Source organism: Balaenoptera acutorostrata, chromosome 19, assembly GCF_949987535.1.
Source record: "Balaenoptera acutorostrata chromosome 19, mBalAcu1.1, whole genome shotgun sequence".
NCBI lineage: Eukaryota > Metazoa > Chordata > Mammalia > Artiodactyla > Balaenopteridae > Balaenoptera > Balaenoptera acutorostrata.
In genome coordinates this window covers 52,272,918-52,289,863 of record NC_080082.1, presented here as the reverse complement: position 1 = coordinate 52,289,863, position 16,946 = coordinate 52,272,918, and the positions used below count along the sequence as shown (strand labels likewise).

Here is a 16,946-nt window from a genome sequence, read left to right as displayed (position 1 = left end):
GATACCTTTATCGTACCCATCTAGATAAATAAGAATTCTTTAATGTCATGTAATACCCCAACTGCGTTACATTTCCCCGCATTGTCTCACAGATGTCTTTTGAAAGGTGACTTGTTCAAATCAGGATCCAAACAAGATCTGTACTCTGCTTTGGCATATATATTTCTTAAGTCCCCACTACTCTACAATCCCCCCTCCCCCATCTTGATGCTATTTACATATGGAAGGAATGAGGTCACTTGTCCTGTGGAGCTTCCCACTTTCAGGATCTGGCTGACTGTTCCCTGTGGTGTCACTGAACATGTTCCTCTGCCCCCCATGAGTCCAGTCTACTGGTGGTTGTACACAGAGGCTGCACCGTTGTCCATTTGTTTTGTAGTCCACCTGACCAGCCACCCCGCCAGAAAGGAAGTGAAAAAGATGGAGGAATCACCATGAGCACTGGTGGATTTGGGGGAGGGAATGTCTCTAGAAATCTGTGTGATTAATAAATATTGATACTATGATGAGAGCTGGCAGATCAGCTCCTATTGCTTCTTTGCTGACATGTCCCCAGTGGCTTCTTACTGCATTAGAATAAAATCCAAATTCCTTCTGCTGGCTCATGAGCCCCACAGGACTGGCCAGTCTCCCTGATGCCTCTCCCCAGCCCCAACTAAGGGATATGCCTCTCCCATCACACTGGCCTTCTGTTCTTCTGACATATCAGGCCCCATCCAGGATATGTGGGTATCCTTCCTCGGTCCTTCACCAGGCTGGTTCCCTAACTTGATATTCATTCTTTAATGAAGCCTTCCCAAACCACTCTAGGAGCCTTTCTCTGTCAGTCTGCTTTCTTCTTTTTCCTTAGAGGTTACCACTACTTGAAATTAGTTTGCTATTTACTGATTATCTCCATCACTAAATTATCAGTTCCAGAACGGCAGGGCTATCCGTGTTGTTCACTGATGTAGCCCCAGCTCCTGGAATAGTGTCCAGGACACTCGTTCACTAGTGTATGAATGAGCGAACAGACAGCCTCTACCTGACCTGATGTGTTTAGTGCATCCCGACTTGCAGACCTCTGGGGAAGGGAGTTCATTCTTCTTCCGCCTGGCAACATAAAGTACTCTGGAGGATCACTTCCCTTTGTCTCTACCCTGAGCTTCTGGAAGATGAAACGCTCAGTGGGGAAGGAAGGGGAAAGTAGATCATGGCCTGTGGCAGAACCTGCTGCTTGTCCCAGCAGCTGTGCCCCTTTCTCCTGCCAACAGAACTGATTTTATTCAGGGCAGCAGAGTGCTGGGTCGGCCTGGGCATCTGACTCAAGGTGACTAACAATTACTTTCCCTTGGAATGTAGAAGTGGACATGGCCATTGTGAGTGATGTGACTGACTCATGTGAGTCAGTGAGTGTTGGTGTTTTGAGTAAGTGGAAGGCCTCCTGTGTGAGCATGTGTGCGCGTGCACGTGTACACGTGTAGGAGGCATTTCACAACTCATGCCTAGAGGTATGGAGTTAGCTGGCAGAGAGGCACCGCCGGGGAAGCATGAAGCAGATTCATGGAGCAAAAAAGAAGGGGAGCCTATAGCCTCTGAGAAAGAGAGAACCAGGTGAGGGGAGAGGTGGGGGTGGGGAGCAAGAGCGCACCCTCTTCCTGGTTCCCCATGAGCATTCCTGAAGATACCACGGGGAGGCATACAGGGGAGGTGGCAGAGAAGGGGCAGGAAAGTGGAGAGTCCCCAGGGTCGGGCTAGTTAAGGGAGATGGAGGCCAGGTGAAGCTGCGGTGACCTGGACAGCAGAGGCGTCCTCTAAAGAGGCAGCTGGGCCTCAGCTCCTGCAACCGAGCCTTGCAGGCATGTGGATGCCTGATCATGGGATTTTTCAAGAGAAACCAGAAATCTAGAACTGTATGCAACATCTCCCAATCTGAGAAACAAAAACAACAGCTGTGACAGCAACAAACTAACACGCAGAGATGACCTCTAAAAGGATTTTCAAGAAACTGCTCATGGTGGTTGCCCCTGGGGAGGGAAAGTGGGTATCTTTCCTCTCCACTCCCAGCCCCATCCCTGCTTCATTTATTTTCTTTAGTACTTATACTCACTTATGTCTCTGATTTATTCCTGGCCTCCCTCCCCATAAGAATGTGACCTACTGGGTATCCCCAGGATCTGTGTTTTGGAAGAAGGGGCAGAAAGGAGCCTTACTTTTTATTGCACACCACTGGCTACCATTTGCATTACTTACATGTATTCTTAGTCAACAGATGAATTACCAACACACACCACAATGAGGGCCAACAAAGTAAGTATGCGGGCCTGATTTGAGCAGGGGCTGCTGGTTTGTGACTTTCGGTGACTGGTCTTCAGCTTCGCCAGAGATGAGGGCCTGAGGGCAGCCCCAAACTCTGCTGGGCCCTGGATCCCAGGCCAGGCTGGGGTATCCCGACCAGCTGAGGGCACTGTTGGCTCCGCTTGGCAGCCCAGCTGTGCCCTTGGGCCAGCCTGGCAGAGTTCAGAGGATTAGTCCTTTGAGGTCACGTTTGGGCTGGTTGGGAAACGCAGTGGCCCCGATGCGACCCTGACTTGCTTATGCAAAAACCTCTGACAGATGGGCTTTGCTGATGGCATTTTGTTTCCAGCTCAGTCGGAAACCCCCAATTCGCTTTGCTCCCTTCTATGAAAACACACAGATGTTCCTGAGGCCCTGGTCTCTTTGCACAAATCCCTTCCCCGAGCAGGTGCAGCTGAGTCTGCTTGTGACGTTCACAGACTGAGTGTATGATACCCACAGCCTCTCTGGGATTCAGGGACCGGTGCACACTGGTCCCTTTCTAGCTGTCTCTGTCCAACTCCCTCTTCCTAAAAGCACTCTGATCTTCCTGATGGGGAACCTCTTGTTATGAGAGCCAGACGGCCTGGGTTCAGATACTGGTGTACCATGGACCGGTTACTGAAACCGTGACTCAGTTTCAATCCGTAAAATGGGGATAATACCATCTACCTCATGGTCCCTGCTATTATCACCGTTCCTTCGCATACCTTTGGCAGGAGTTCTTCCCCCTCCCCGCAATTACAGAAGCACAGCCAGGGGTGGGCACAGGACCTCAGCAGAGCATAAAAGGCTGGAGGGTGTCCTGCAGTAGCGGGGGATGTGGATCTGACTTTTCCCACATGTCACTTGCTAGGGACCCTGGCGTTCCTTTCTTCCAGTGTTGCTTGGCTCCTGCCTGTTTTCTACAATTGCTCCTCTGGCCTCCTGTTGATTCTGTAAGCCACTGATAAATCTGCCTCTGCCCAAGACTGTCAAGCAAGGCTTTTGCTGCTGGCATCTGAGGACCTTGACTAAGACACGGTGCCGTGTGCAAAGAAGGCAGCTGCGGATGGTGGAGGGGAACAAGTGGGGCCAAGGCAGCGGCACAATGAGAAGCAAGCGACAGTGGGTGAGTCAGGTGGGAGGCATTTGGCTACAAGTAACAATACCATCCAGTGGTGTCTTGGGCAATGAAGACATTTCATTATCTCATGTAACAAGGAGGCCAGATATGGCAGCTCCACGCTTGGTACAGGGAAATGACGTCAGGTGTTTTCTCTTTCTCCCCCACTGCGGTCCCGCAGTGTGCTGCTGGCTTACATCTTTGGCTTGTGGCCCCGTGGTCACAAGCTGGCAGCCACAGCCATGCCTCTCACTGAACTACTGGCGAGGGGTAAAGAAAGGGATGATGTAAGAGTGTTCTTACCGATCTGACCCTAATCAGGAAGGAGAACATTGCCAGAACATTGCCCCTACCGCCACAGACATTCTTTTATGTCTCATTGGCCAGGATGTCGTCCCTTATGGCCACTCCAGTTGCCAGAGAAGCTGGTGAAGCCAGAGTCTGTGATCATCCTGATTGCCCTTGGGCCACTGAGGACTCATCCCTGGGGCTGGCCACACTGGTTCCCAGAAAACATCAGGGTCTGTTAGAAGAGCAGGCAACTGATGGTGTATCTGTGTAAGTGCTCCCAGACTGTCATTTGTGAAGAAGCTGGGGAACTCTGAGCTGAGAGGATGCTTCCTCATCAGGCCTCCAAAGCCTGGAGGCTAGAACAGCAGACAGACAGGCAAGCACCATGGCCCCAGTGTCCTGGCTCTGAAGGGCCCTGCTCTGTGGGGCCACAATATCTGCCGGAACCTCACAGAGCAGAGGAAAAGGGAAAAACACAAGCCTTCCAGTGTTAGACATTTGTAGTTTGCTCCCCCAGCCTCCATGACTTCTTTTTCCAACAACAGCCCAGATTTCCCTTTGAGAACCTGCCCGCTCTGACCTCCACCCAATGGGCTAGAGGAGGGCTTCTTCTCAAGGTCAGGAACAAATCACACAACCCAATCAAAACCAGAGACCTAGTGATGTCTTTGCTAGAAGTGCTGGGGCTGAAGACTGTGCTTTTCCCTTTTACCCCGAGCTGGAGAGGATGTGAAAGATGGAATCACTGTAGCCATCTTGTGACCACGAGGGGAGAACCATCTGTGAAAGGGGCTGAGAGTTACAGACAATCTGGGGGCTGTAGTCATCATTTGAGTCTCTACATCAAGCCTGGACCTGAAGCCAACCCGATTCCACTTCTCACCTGTGGACATTTTAGTTACATGACAAAACAACAACAACAAAACAACATCTATAACAACAGCTACCACGTATGACCCTTCTATGGTCCAGGTCCTTGTCTAAGCACCTGACATTTGTTATTTCTCTTAACCCTCACAACAGCTCCATGGGGTAGATATCATTATTATCTCCAGCTTACACATGAGGAAACAGGAAGGAAGTAATGTGTCCTAGACCATATGACTATGAGGTGGCCCAGCTGTTTCATTCCTGAAGTAAGGCAGTCCTGAGCTCAAGCACCAGCCCTCCCAGTGATCACAGGCAGACTCCTGCACCTCGTGATTCTCATTTTCTTCATTGGTGACACACAATAAATTATCTCCAGATCCAATTGCTCTTCTGAGTTCCAAACTCAGGTACTTACCTGCTTACTTGACACCACCATGTCTGTATCTCATATGCACTGCAAACTGAACATTCCCAACCTGACCTCTTGATCTCTCCCAACCACAAAACTTGCTCCTTCTCAGGATAGTCAGGATGGGCTGAGCTACGCTACACTAACAAAGGACCCCAAGTGCTCAGAGGCTTACACAACAAGGGTTTGTTTCTAGTTCATACTGCATGTCCATCATGGATTGGCCAAGGGCCCCGCTCATGTCAGCTTTGTTCCCAGTTGAGGGAGTAGCCCTTCACCTGAGACCCTGCCAATCTCAGAGGGAAAAGACATGGTTGAACCATGCAATGGCCCTTAAAGTTCCTGCTCAGGAATGACACGTGTCACTTCTGCAAACTACATTTTATTGGCCAAATCAAGACAAGAGATGTCAACAGGGTGGTACACCAGAATATCTGTCAGAACAGGAATGCAACTGGCCATCTGCTTCCTCTGCATCTCAGCAAAAGGCACTTACTTCCACACAAGGGCTCAAACTGGAAACGTCAATGTCATACTTCACACTTCCTCTCCCTCACTCCACTCGTCCAACTCACCACCCCACGTCCTGTTGACTCTCCCCACAGCATATCCGAGTCCATCTTTCTCTCCCACCAGCCCTCTGGTCTGAGCTGCTGTGACTTTCACTGGTTCACTACACCACAGCCTCACTGGTGTCTCTGCTTCTGTTCCTGCTCTCCTAAGGGCCCTTTTCCACACAATAAAATTCGAAACCTTCCTCTCAGTCCTCCAGGCTCCCTTTCCTCTTCCCCTTGCTCTTGGAACCCAGGCCACAATGTCCCTCTTTCAGTTCCCCTCACACCCATCTTCCCTGCTGTCTCAGGACCTCTGTACATGCCATTCCTGCTCCCCTTCCTTTACCTAGGTAATTCTTTCTCAAGACTCAGGGCAAATGACACTTTCTCCACCTAAGCTTCGTTTCTCACCAACCTGTTCAATCCCCCAACCTGAGCTCTCTGCATTTCCCTTTGGTGGTACCTGCATCAATATATGTAAGTAGAGACCTCCCTGGTGGTCCAGGGTTAAGAATCCGCCTTCTAATGCAGGGGACATGGGTTCGATCCCTGGTTGGGGAGCTAAAATCCCACATACCACAGGGCAAGTAAGCCCACGCGCCGCAACTACTGAGCCCACGCGCCTCAACTAAAGAGCCCGCGGGCCGCAACTACAGAGCCCACACACTCTGGAGCCCGCCCGCCACAACTAGACAGAAGCCCACGCACCGCAATGAAGAGCCCGCACGCCACAAAGAAGATCCTGCGTGCCCCAACTAAGACCCAATGCAGCCAAAAACAAATAAATAAATATTAAAAATATATACATATATGTAAGTAATTTACCATGTAATTAATTGTTTGCCGTATGTAAAGTTTGTGAGGCACTGAATGTGAGTCACTGCCTGCACCTGTGGCACAAGCCTGACACACAGTAGGTCATTAATAAATATCTGCTGAATAAATGAGTGGATGAATGACAACTTCATTCTGCACCAGGAAGCACCGTCTCAGTTGGGGTCCATGACCTGAGGGTGGGTAGGGCTTGCTTGGTGCCCAAGTGTGTCTGCCCTTGGGAAGAAGCTGAAAGTAACGTGTCGGGGGGAGAGAGAGTGTCTGTGTGTGTGTGTATGTATGCTGCCCCTTCACAGGCCTTGGATGAGAGGGGCTAAGTAGGTATCCAGGGTCTCCACCCTATATAGCCTCTGTGTCTAGGGCTGCCCTGATCTATTCCAGATGTTTCTCCTTTATGGAAACATGACCCAGTCATCGTGATGGGGGCTCAGTGGGACCTGTGAGCTCTGGATAGCTCAGCGTTGTGGCACCAAGTCTGAGGGCTACTCTCAGAGGCTCTGGGAGAACAATGACTCCTCCAGGGACACAGTGGCGATTCAGCAGTTTCGGGGCACATACAAGTCATTCATTTGTCCAGTAAGAACTAGTTAGTCCTTGGGCTTCCCTGGTGGCGCAGTGGTTAAGAATCTGCCTGCCAATGCAGGGGACACGGGTTCGAGCCCTGGTCCGGGAAGAACCCACATGCCACGGAGCAACTAAGCCAGTGCACTACAACTAGTAAGCCTGCACTCTAGAGCCTGTGAGCCACAACTACTGAAGCCTGCACGCCACAACTACGGAAGCCTGTGCACCTAGAGCCCGTGCTCTGCAACAAGAGAAGCCACTGCAGTAAGAAGCTCACGCACCGCAACAAAGTAGCCCCCGCTCGCCACAACTAGAGAAAGACTGTGAGCAGCAACAAAGACCCAATGCAGCCAAAAATAATAAATTAAAAAAAAAAAAAAGAACTAGTTAATCCTTAAAACTCATTTATTCATTCACTCACTCATACAACAAACACCTACCACATTCTTTTTTTTTTTTTTGGCTGCACTGCGGGGCTTGTGGGATCTTAGTTGCCTGACCAGGGATGGAACCTGGGCCCTTGGCAGTGAAAGTGCAGAGCCCTAAACGCTGGACCGCCAGGGAATTCCCACACCTACCACGTTCTTACAAATCATTCAGTCCAAAAAATTCATTCAGTCAAAAAAAGCACTAAAAACTTATTCACTTATTCAACATTTACTAGGCATGTATAACTCATTTATTCCACAAACACTAAGCACTTAAAATCCATTAATTTATTCAATAAATTTCTTAAAGCATCTACTACGTGCTGTTATAGGGGCTGAAGATATAGCCCTGAGCAGGACAGACCACGCTCCCCACCCCTTAAGAACTTACTTCCAGCAGAAGGAAGCCAGAGAAATAAGTAAACAAAGACAGAAAACAAGGGAACTTCAAAGGGTAGTCAGCCATATAAAGGAATAAAATGTAACGCTGTGATAGGTTGGGAGGAGGTCCCACCCTGATGGCTCAGAGAGGGGGTGCCCTCTGCCCTGGGGTCTGCATCAGGAGAGGGCGCCTGCCGTGCCCCAGGTGTGCTGATGAGCGAGGCTGACGTGCCGGGGCAGGAAAGCTGGGAGCGGCCCATATACAAGGCTCTCTGGGGTTGTCTGAGGCGATGGCTCTCTCCCCCAGCTGTCCATTAGAGGCACCGGGGAGCTTAGTAAAAATACAGGTGTTCACACCCCACCCGCAGAGAGTCTGAATCAGCTGGTTTGGGGTGGGGCCCAGGCCTGAGTGTCTTTTAAAAGCTCTGCAGCTGATTCCAATATGCAGCCAGGGCTGAGGAGAGAGGAAGAAATGCAGAGAGCAAAGAGAGGAGGGTCTGACACCAAGCCTCGAGAGGCTGCAGAAGTCAGAGGGAGTGAGCACACTGGCCACAGCGGGCCCAGGCAGAGGGGCAGGAGGGCAGGTGTGCGAGAGGCCCTGGAGGGGGGTGTGGTCTGGGGAGGACCAGGTGGTTCACAGGCTGGATGCTGCCGAGAGGGTCACCTTTGGTGACAATTACCAGTCTGAAGGGCACCGTGACCACTGCAGGAGGTATTTCCGGGGCCTGCCGCTCCAGGGAGCCTTGTCCACGCCCCTCGCCCCCCATGCTGCTGGCCAGCCCCTCCACACCCCAGGCAGAATCACCTTTGTCCTCCCCTCCCTGAGCTCCCAGGGCTCTGGGCTGCACACACTCTCGACTACAAGAGTTAGCCCACAGGATTTTTAAGCCTCTGAGTATCTTTTGTTCTCCTTAGACCTTGAACAGCTCCAAGTTTGTGGTGGACTGGGGTCTAACGTTTGTGTTCTGGCCACATGGGTCGGGTAGAGGGGAGGAATGATATGGTGGTGATGTTTATAACAATAAGGCGAATACTTATGAGCTCTCCTGATGGGCCAGGTGCGGGGCTACCCTCGTGGGGTGTATTAACTTGTGTGTTATAATAACCCTATCAGGTAGGGACCCTAGCATGCCCGTGTTACAGATGAGGCAAGGGTAACACGGCCAAGTCACAGAGCTGGGATTCAAACCTCGACAGTCTGGCTCCCACACCTCTGCTCTAAATGAAAGATACAGCAGGTCCAATGGGTGTGTTGTGTGAATACATGAATGACGCAAGGATCTTTGAAATCAATTCATAAGGACAAAGCTCTGGAATGTCAGCAACACCTCAGCAGATTTCAGATTAAGAATCTGTTTTCTCCCCACTATATCTTTCCCCACTTTATTGGAAATCTGAGCATACACAGGACCACTTTAGAGCTCCCCCAGGAAACAAGATGGATGGAAATCTCAGAAATCTCATTAGGAAGTATCATGGCAGAGACTCTGCTCCATCAGCCCAAAGAACAATGAGCAGGGCCTTGACCATGGCCATATACTACTGTGATCTGTTTTGTATGCTCAACAATTCTGACACCAAATGTGTGGGTTTTCCATACCAAGCAATTCTCTTAGGGCTGGGTGTCCCACAGTTTAACTCAATCCTGACACTAACTACCCAGAGTGAGCACAAACCCCATAGGTGAAGGGCTCAGTCCCCTAAGACTGTCCCCACTTCAGACCCCAACTGCAAGCAGTGGGGGTCTAGGTTACCCACACTTCTGTCCGACTTGGCTGCAAATCAGAGGTCCCCACGACCCCCTCCTCAAGTTCAATAATTAGCTATAACAGCTCACATAACTCAGGAAACACTACTTACTACTCCTGGTTTATTATAAAGGATACAGATGAACAGTCAGATGAAGAGATACACAGGATGAGGTCTAGAAGGGTCCTGAGTGCAGAAGCTTCTGTTCCTGTGGAGTTTGGGGTGTGCCGCCCTCCCAGCATGTGCATGCGTTCACCAACTGAGAAGCTCTCTGAACCGTGTTGTTTAGGGCTCCATGGAGGTTCTGTTACGAAGGCCTGATGGATTAAATCACTGGCTATTGGTGATTTAATCTGCAGTCCCTCTCCCTTCCCAAAGGTCAGGGGGGTGGAGCTGAAAGTCCCAAGCCTCTAATCACGTGGTTGGTTCCTCTGGCAACCAGCCCCATCCTGAAGATATTTAGGGGTCCACCAAGAGTCACCTCTTTAGCATAAACTCAGGTACGGTTCAAAAGAGCTTATTTTGAATAACAAAAGACAGTATCACCCATATCTCTCAGGAAATTCCAAGGGTTTTAGAAGCTCTTGTGCCAGGAACCTGAATGAAGACCAAAATATTTTTCTTATTATATCAAAGTATCATGCTGTGAGAACCTGCACTTTCATATTTAATGTCAGAGCCCAGCAGATGGGTGTTTCTAATTTAAACTTTCCCAGGCATCCAGGAGAGCTCCACATTCCTACCTAGGAGTCAAGGGCAGTCCCCACAGGGGAAGAGTAGCCATGTACAGCTATTACGCTCAAAACAGGTGAGGGTCCCACACAAGTCAGAGCTAAATCGGTATCGGTTTTTCCCCCTTGGGGAAATAGGAAGAATGAACTGGGATTATGCATTGAAAATGTAGGTGTGCGTATTGTTTTATTTGTACCCAGCAATTCCCCTTCTAGGAATCTCTTCCTCAGATACTCACCCCAGTGCACCTTGAAAGACAGACTCAAGGTGGTTCAGCTGCAGGGGTGCTCCCACTGCCGCACTGCTGTAACATGGAAGCGCTGGGAACAGCCCCAATGCCCACGAGCAGAGGATGGGTTAAGTGAATCTGGGTGCCTCTATTCCAGGGAAGGTGCCGCAGCTGTGGTAAACAGTGAGGTAGCGCCATGTGTCGTGCGTGCAGATCGTCCACACGGCCTGAAGGGAATGAGCAGGGCTCATACTTCCTGAGTGCTTACTGTGCACCAGGTGAAATGCTTACACACATTCACCCATTTAATCTTCATGACAAGCCTGTGAGGGAGGGACTACTTGAGGGACCATGCTCATTTAAAGCCAATGCAACTCAGTCCAGAGAGGCTGAGTAACTTGCCCAAGGTCACTCAGCTAGAATCCAGGAGCGCTGGGATCTGAACCGAGGCTATCCAGCTTCCTACCTTATACTCTTTTACTCTATGCTGCCACTTGGGAAGGGAAAGCAGCAAGTTGTGGAATAGTTTGTGTAGCATGACCCCATTTGGTTTAAATAAGAGGGGGACAGATTTTGTTAGTGCGAGTGTGTATATACATAAATTCTATAAAATGTACATGAAAGGGTCTAGGAAGACATCCACCAAACCATTAAAAGTGGTTACTTCTAAGGAGTAAAATGGAATGGAGATAAAGGAAAACTTAAAAAAAAAAATTCTCCATGTCTGTGTATGAATTTTTACAAGTATGTAAGTTTGGCCCTCTTCAAGACCCCTATGAGGCTCTGCCCCGAATCCAAATCCTGGCGAGAAGCCCTGTGAATAGGTTTTGCATGTCTTCTTCCAGACCTTTCTCTGTGAGTCTATAAGGAAATGCTCACAATTGCACAGGGGAGGGGCGCCTCAGGCTGGGGTTAAGTTTTCAGTTTTAAATGTGAGCATGTGAAGGGAAACATGAGTGGAGGGAAAGCCACGCCCTGAAAAGCCCTGATGGATGCAGTTAGAATGGAAGAGCTGCCCCACCCCCTGGGTAGAGCACAAGTCCCCACCTCAACGTCGCCTCTAGGGCCATGGAGTCTGAAAAATACGCGTCTTTCCAAGGGGAGATTCCTCTGTGGCCTAGCAAGATGCTCGCCCCCAGCCCCACTGAGGGAAGGAAGGGGCACCCCATCTCATGTTCATGTGTCCTCAGTGAAACAGAAGCAGTGCTTACCCAAAATGCTTAAACGGCAATAAACGCTTATATACAGAAAAGAATTTTTTTTTTAAATAAATGAGTTAATACCTCCAGAGTTGCTTTTCTTACTTATTACCAGATCTTGAAGATGCTTCCTGATGTGACAGCTGTAGAGCAGTGGTTAGAGGCAAAGACCACCCAGGTTCAATTCCCACCTCTGCCACTCAGACCTTGGGCAGGTGACTTAGCCTCCCTATACCTCACTTTTCCCATCTGTAAAATGGAGATAATAATAGGGCTTAACTTGTAGGAATGTTATGAATTAATGAACGTAGAGACTTAGAATATCCCTGGCACACAGTGATATATAAGTATTATCATTTTCACTTATGTAATAATAATAATAGTAATATCTTAAGCAAACAACTAGGACCAAAGGTGGCCTTGGAATGAACCCTGGCTCCTCTGGGCTCAGGAGCCAGGTAACCCACGCTGGCCAACCTTGAACAAGAGGAAGGGCAAGCCCCTCCTTCCTGGTGGCCCCAGAGCCAGGGCCAGGGGAGGCACCCGCTGCTGAGTCCCTGTGGGGTTGGGTGGGTTAGGCGAGGGTGTCACTACCTCCCGTGAAGCACATGTGGATTGAGCATCTTGTTCCAATTCTGGGCGCAGTCCCACTCACTTCAAATGAGACTTTGAAATCCAAAATTAAAAAAGGATGCGGGCTTCCCTGGTGGCGCAGTGGTTGAGAATCTGCCTGCCAATGCAGGGGACACGGGTTCGAGCCCTGGTCTGGGAAGATCCCACATGCCGCGGAGCAACAGGGCCCGTGAGCCACAACGACTGAGCCTGCGCGTCTGGAGCCTGTGCTCCGCAACAAGAGAGGCTGCGATAGTGAGGGGCCCGTGCACCGCGATGAAGAGTGGCCCCCACTTGCCGCAACTAGAGAAAGCCCTCGCACAGAAATGAAGACCCAACACAGCCATAAAAAAAAGGATGCTTCCTGGAGTACAGGCACGTGCACCAGGCCCACCCAGGAGCTGCAGCCATGCTCGTGGAGTGGGGATACAGTGACAGAGCTGGGCTACGGGCCTCTGCGGTCAGGGGATCCCCTTCTGGGAAGACTTAATCAGGGGCACAACCCCTGCTCCAGGGAGCTGGACATCCCTTGAGGGATCTCCTGGCTCTAGCCAGGCCCAATGTCAAGCCACACGCACTGGTATGGCCGTGCCGTTTATTTTGATATTGAGGCTTTTCGGTCTACGGCTGCTGCCTCGAACCCCGAGTGTTCCCGCTATCACTGTGTGGGGCAACGCTGGGCCCACAGAGGCTTCCAGGACCCCGCTTCTGAGGCGGCTCTCGTGGCAGCTGGTGCCCAGGTCGGACCGGTGGTTAAATATTCAGTACGTTCCCCCGCAGGGCTCACTCCTGTGGCCAGGACAAACTTCCTTTAGAAGATGGTTGTCTTGTCAGCTTGGAGCCTGACTTGCTAACTAATCCCAGCTAATTGCCACTGAAACCTGCTAAGATCACATCTGTTGGGTCTAGAGATTAAATCAATATTTGACAATCTTGATTAAACAGAGCCAGGGAATCCTTGTCAAAGAACATCTGTTAAAGCCCTGTTCTTTCCATCCTGCTCTTGGGGGGGGCCAGGCCGGAGGTGTCTGGGGCTCTGCTTGTCCTCACCTGAGGACGACTCTGGGGTGGGGGGCGGGGAGCAGTGGAGCCCACCAGGAACACCACGGCCAGGAAGGCTCCCCGTGGTGGGAGGGGAGGGGGGTGAGGGGGACACACATAGCTGGGCCTTGTTATCCTGGGTGGCACCCAGCTGCCAACAGTAACCATCCTAACTGCCCCCCTCCCCCATCCGGAGCGCCAGGCCCCCCTGCAGAGTACCTGCCACAAAACACTGAATTCAAGTTTTCTAGTGACCCGTGGAGGCAGTGTTCTCATCACCTCCATTTCAGAATGGGGAAAGCAAGGTTCTGAGAGGCGACATTACTTGCCCAAGGTCGGAGGAGCGGGGGTCTGAACCTGGGTCTCAGAACTCTGAACTCTGACTCACTCCAGAGTCTGTCCTGAGACCACTCATGGACATGAGTCCAAGTTGTCAAAAGTGAGAGCAAAATCTGGCACTTACGGAGCCAGGAGCCCAGGCTGGAGGCCTGCTCCCGTGGTCCAGTTCCCTCAGCTACACTTAACAATGGCAGCCCCGCTAAGAAGCACTGGCCTCACACCTGGCCCTAACTCAACCCATGCAGCCTCCCAGGGGGAAGGCGCCACCATCCTGCCCCACATTGCAGAAAGGAACACTGAGGCTCAGAGCGGCAAGTTACCTGTTTGAGATCACCCAGTGAGGGAAAAGGCAGAGGTGGGGCTCGAACCCAGGTGGGTGACTCTAGGCCATCGTAACTACTGTCATCTCTAAAAAGCAGGGATAGACCGTGAACATGGTGGGTCTTTGACAAATGCCTGCCCTCTGTCCCTGGGTACTTTTATGGCAGGAATTAGGCTTCTGCTCTGGAGTCAGATCTCCTGGGATTAAATCCCGGCCCCAACGCAGCCCAGAGAGGATAACAGTGCCACCTCACTGGACTGCTGGAGGAGCCCAAGATGATCCCATAAGGCCCCACTCCCCACAGTAACGGCACAATAATAAGCACTCATACATCCTCATCCAAGATTAAAGAAAAAAACAAAAAAAAAAACCAAAAAAAACCATACAATAATAATGAAGACAAAGCAGCTGCATTCAAAGTACCTTCATGGCGGGAGGGGTGATCAGACACCCAAATGCCTGCAGCCACTGTTAACCTCTCTATCCCTAGGTTCACAGCAGTGCCGAGATCAGGGGAAGTCCTCCATAGTCCAGGGAGTCCTGGATTTCCTGAGTCCACAAAAAAAAAAAAAAAACCAAAACCAAAACCAACCAGGCAACCAGTCAGCCACCAAGCCAGATGGCCGACTAACCAACCAGCCACCCAGCAAGTTAGCCAGCCAACTGGTCCCATGTTTCTGTGTCTCTGCTCTACCTCTCTGTGTCCCTGTTCCCGTCTCTCCATGTCCCTGATCTTGTTCCTCTGTGTGTCTCTCTCACACATGTGCACGCACAGACGGCCACACCACAGCCATGCACATTTCAGGCCCCTGAGTCACAATCCCATGTTAACTCACCACTGGGCATGTGCTCCAGGCTGGCAGCCTCTGCCTGGTCCCTCTGTTAACTCCCTTCCAGATTCCAAGTTCCCAACATCTGCAGGCCAAGACCGTATATATGTATATATATCCAGTCTCACCCCCATCCTGAAGTATACAATCTTATAAGGAAACTAGCTGCTTTAATCAGAGAGCAAACTCAGAAATCCCAAGAAGTAACTTAGAAGAATGGCACGCCCTCTTACCAAAAATAAAAATTAAAAAAAAAATTAATGTTAAAAAAGAAATCCCCAGCTACCTATTTTATATCTATATAGCCACCTAGGTCAACACAGAGCGAAAATCTGGAAGGCTGAGCTCCAGCTGTAAGCAGTTACCCCAGGGAGGGGAGTGGCGTGTGTGTACATGTGATCATCCTGTCCTAGACCCTGAAGCTCCCAAACTTCCCGAAGTCACATACCTCTACTGACACAATCGCAGACCATTTAAGACGGTCCTTTCAACCAACTTGTTTATCAAAGCCTTAATAATATCAGTGTTGGAGTCATTATTTTTTTCTAATACTCATCAAACAAAATGCACAAACATGAGAATTCGTAAGGCTTGTCTGTACATCAGTGAAAATGAGCTTTAATACCAGAAATGCACTGATATCAAAACCAGGATCCCAGACATGATCCTGAGCAAAAAAAAAAAAAAGCCAGACGCAGAACATAATATGGGTTATGATTCCATTTCTATAAAGTTCAAAAACAGGCAAAATGGAACCATGTTATGCAGGGTTGTTCACACAGGTGACCCAACTTCGAAAGCAAGAAATGGTGATCAGAAGTCCTGAGAGTAGTGGCTTCTGGGGGAGGGAGAGGCTTCCGGGGGTTCTGGCAAGATTCTCTTCTTGATCTGGGGGTTACAGGAGTGCTTGCCTTGTAATTGTTTGCTAAACTGTATATTTACATCTGATGTACTTCTCTGTGCATATGTTACATTTCCCAGTAACAAAGTTTTTAAACGTCTTTTGCATTGTATGAATTCGTTTTTAAAATGAGATCGTACTCTTGTATTATATATGTAATTTTAAAAAACAGGTAAATACATTTAAAAGTCTCAGTTGTTTGATCTTTGCAGACCCACTGTGAAGACCTGAGAATCAGTTTCATGCCTTCGTGTGCAGTGCATACAAACAGACACACACACACACACACACACACACACACACACACACACACAGAGCCACCCCAGTCACTCCCACTCTCCTGGCTCACTTTCTCTGCTATAAAAGGTTTCCACTTCCCAGAACCTGCAGGGCCACATCGCCTGTATGAACACAAACATCCTGGGCAGGCTGGGGGAACGTGTACTTCCTCCTAGCCCCGAGGTGGGGGCAGGGGGGAGGCAGGGAGGGCAGGGTTATCTCATAGCAGCAGTTTCTGGACAACTCACCAAGTGACAGCAGGGGACAGAGTGGGAGGGACTGGCGCCCACCTGAGAAATACAGGAGGGCTTCCAGGGCATAAGGCTATGGGGCCAGGCTGCTGTAAGGAGCATGCATCCCAGCCCTACCCCTGCAGTGATACCAGTGAGCACTAGAAGGGCTCCTGGCCCTAGACTGGGTACCCAGCCTCCTCTCGGGCCCACGGACTGGCTGACAGTTGGCGAGGGCCTGCAGCTCTGTTTGAACAACACTGTGATCAAACATCCTGCCCCAGGACTGCACGCAGGATGGGTACTCAGACCAAGGCCAATGCAGAGGAAGACAGGCTGGAAGGGGGCGCCGGGCCCTTAAGAGACTAGGGAGGGGGCTCTCTGGGAGCTCAAAGGAAGCCAGGACACTAGGAAATCAGCAACTCACTTCCAGGACAACAAACATTTTTTTTTTAAATGGTCACAGTTGGTGGAAACCTTTTAGAGGCAATCTGGCAACAGCTTTTAAAAATATTCTTACCCTCTGAACCAGAAGTGCTACTTCTGGAAATTGATCCCAAAGAAATTCACGGCATTGGTTATAAACGGGGGGGGGGGGAAAAAAGGTCCAACCTAAACGTCCAACAACAGGAGAATGGTTAAATAAATTACCGCACATCCTTATGACATTAAAAATATATATACGCAGATGCAGTCGTAGAAAAAAGACTGGATAAAAACTCTGAAATGTT

At 50.0% G+C, this 16,946-nt stretch overlaps 1 protein-coding gene across 9 annotated transcripts in view; it reads right to left on the bottom strand.

Moving 5' to 3' along the window:
• SIPA1L3 (signal induced proliferation associated 1 like 3) overlaps positions 1–16,946 on the bottom strand; it is a 240,868-nt gene that overhangs the window by 97,726 nt on the left and 126,196 nt on the right. The gene's annotated exons all lie outside the window — the stretch shown is intronic.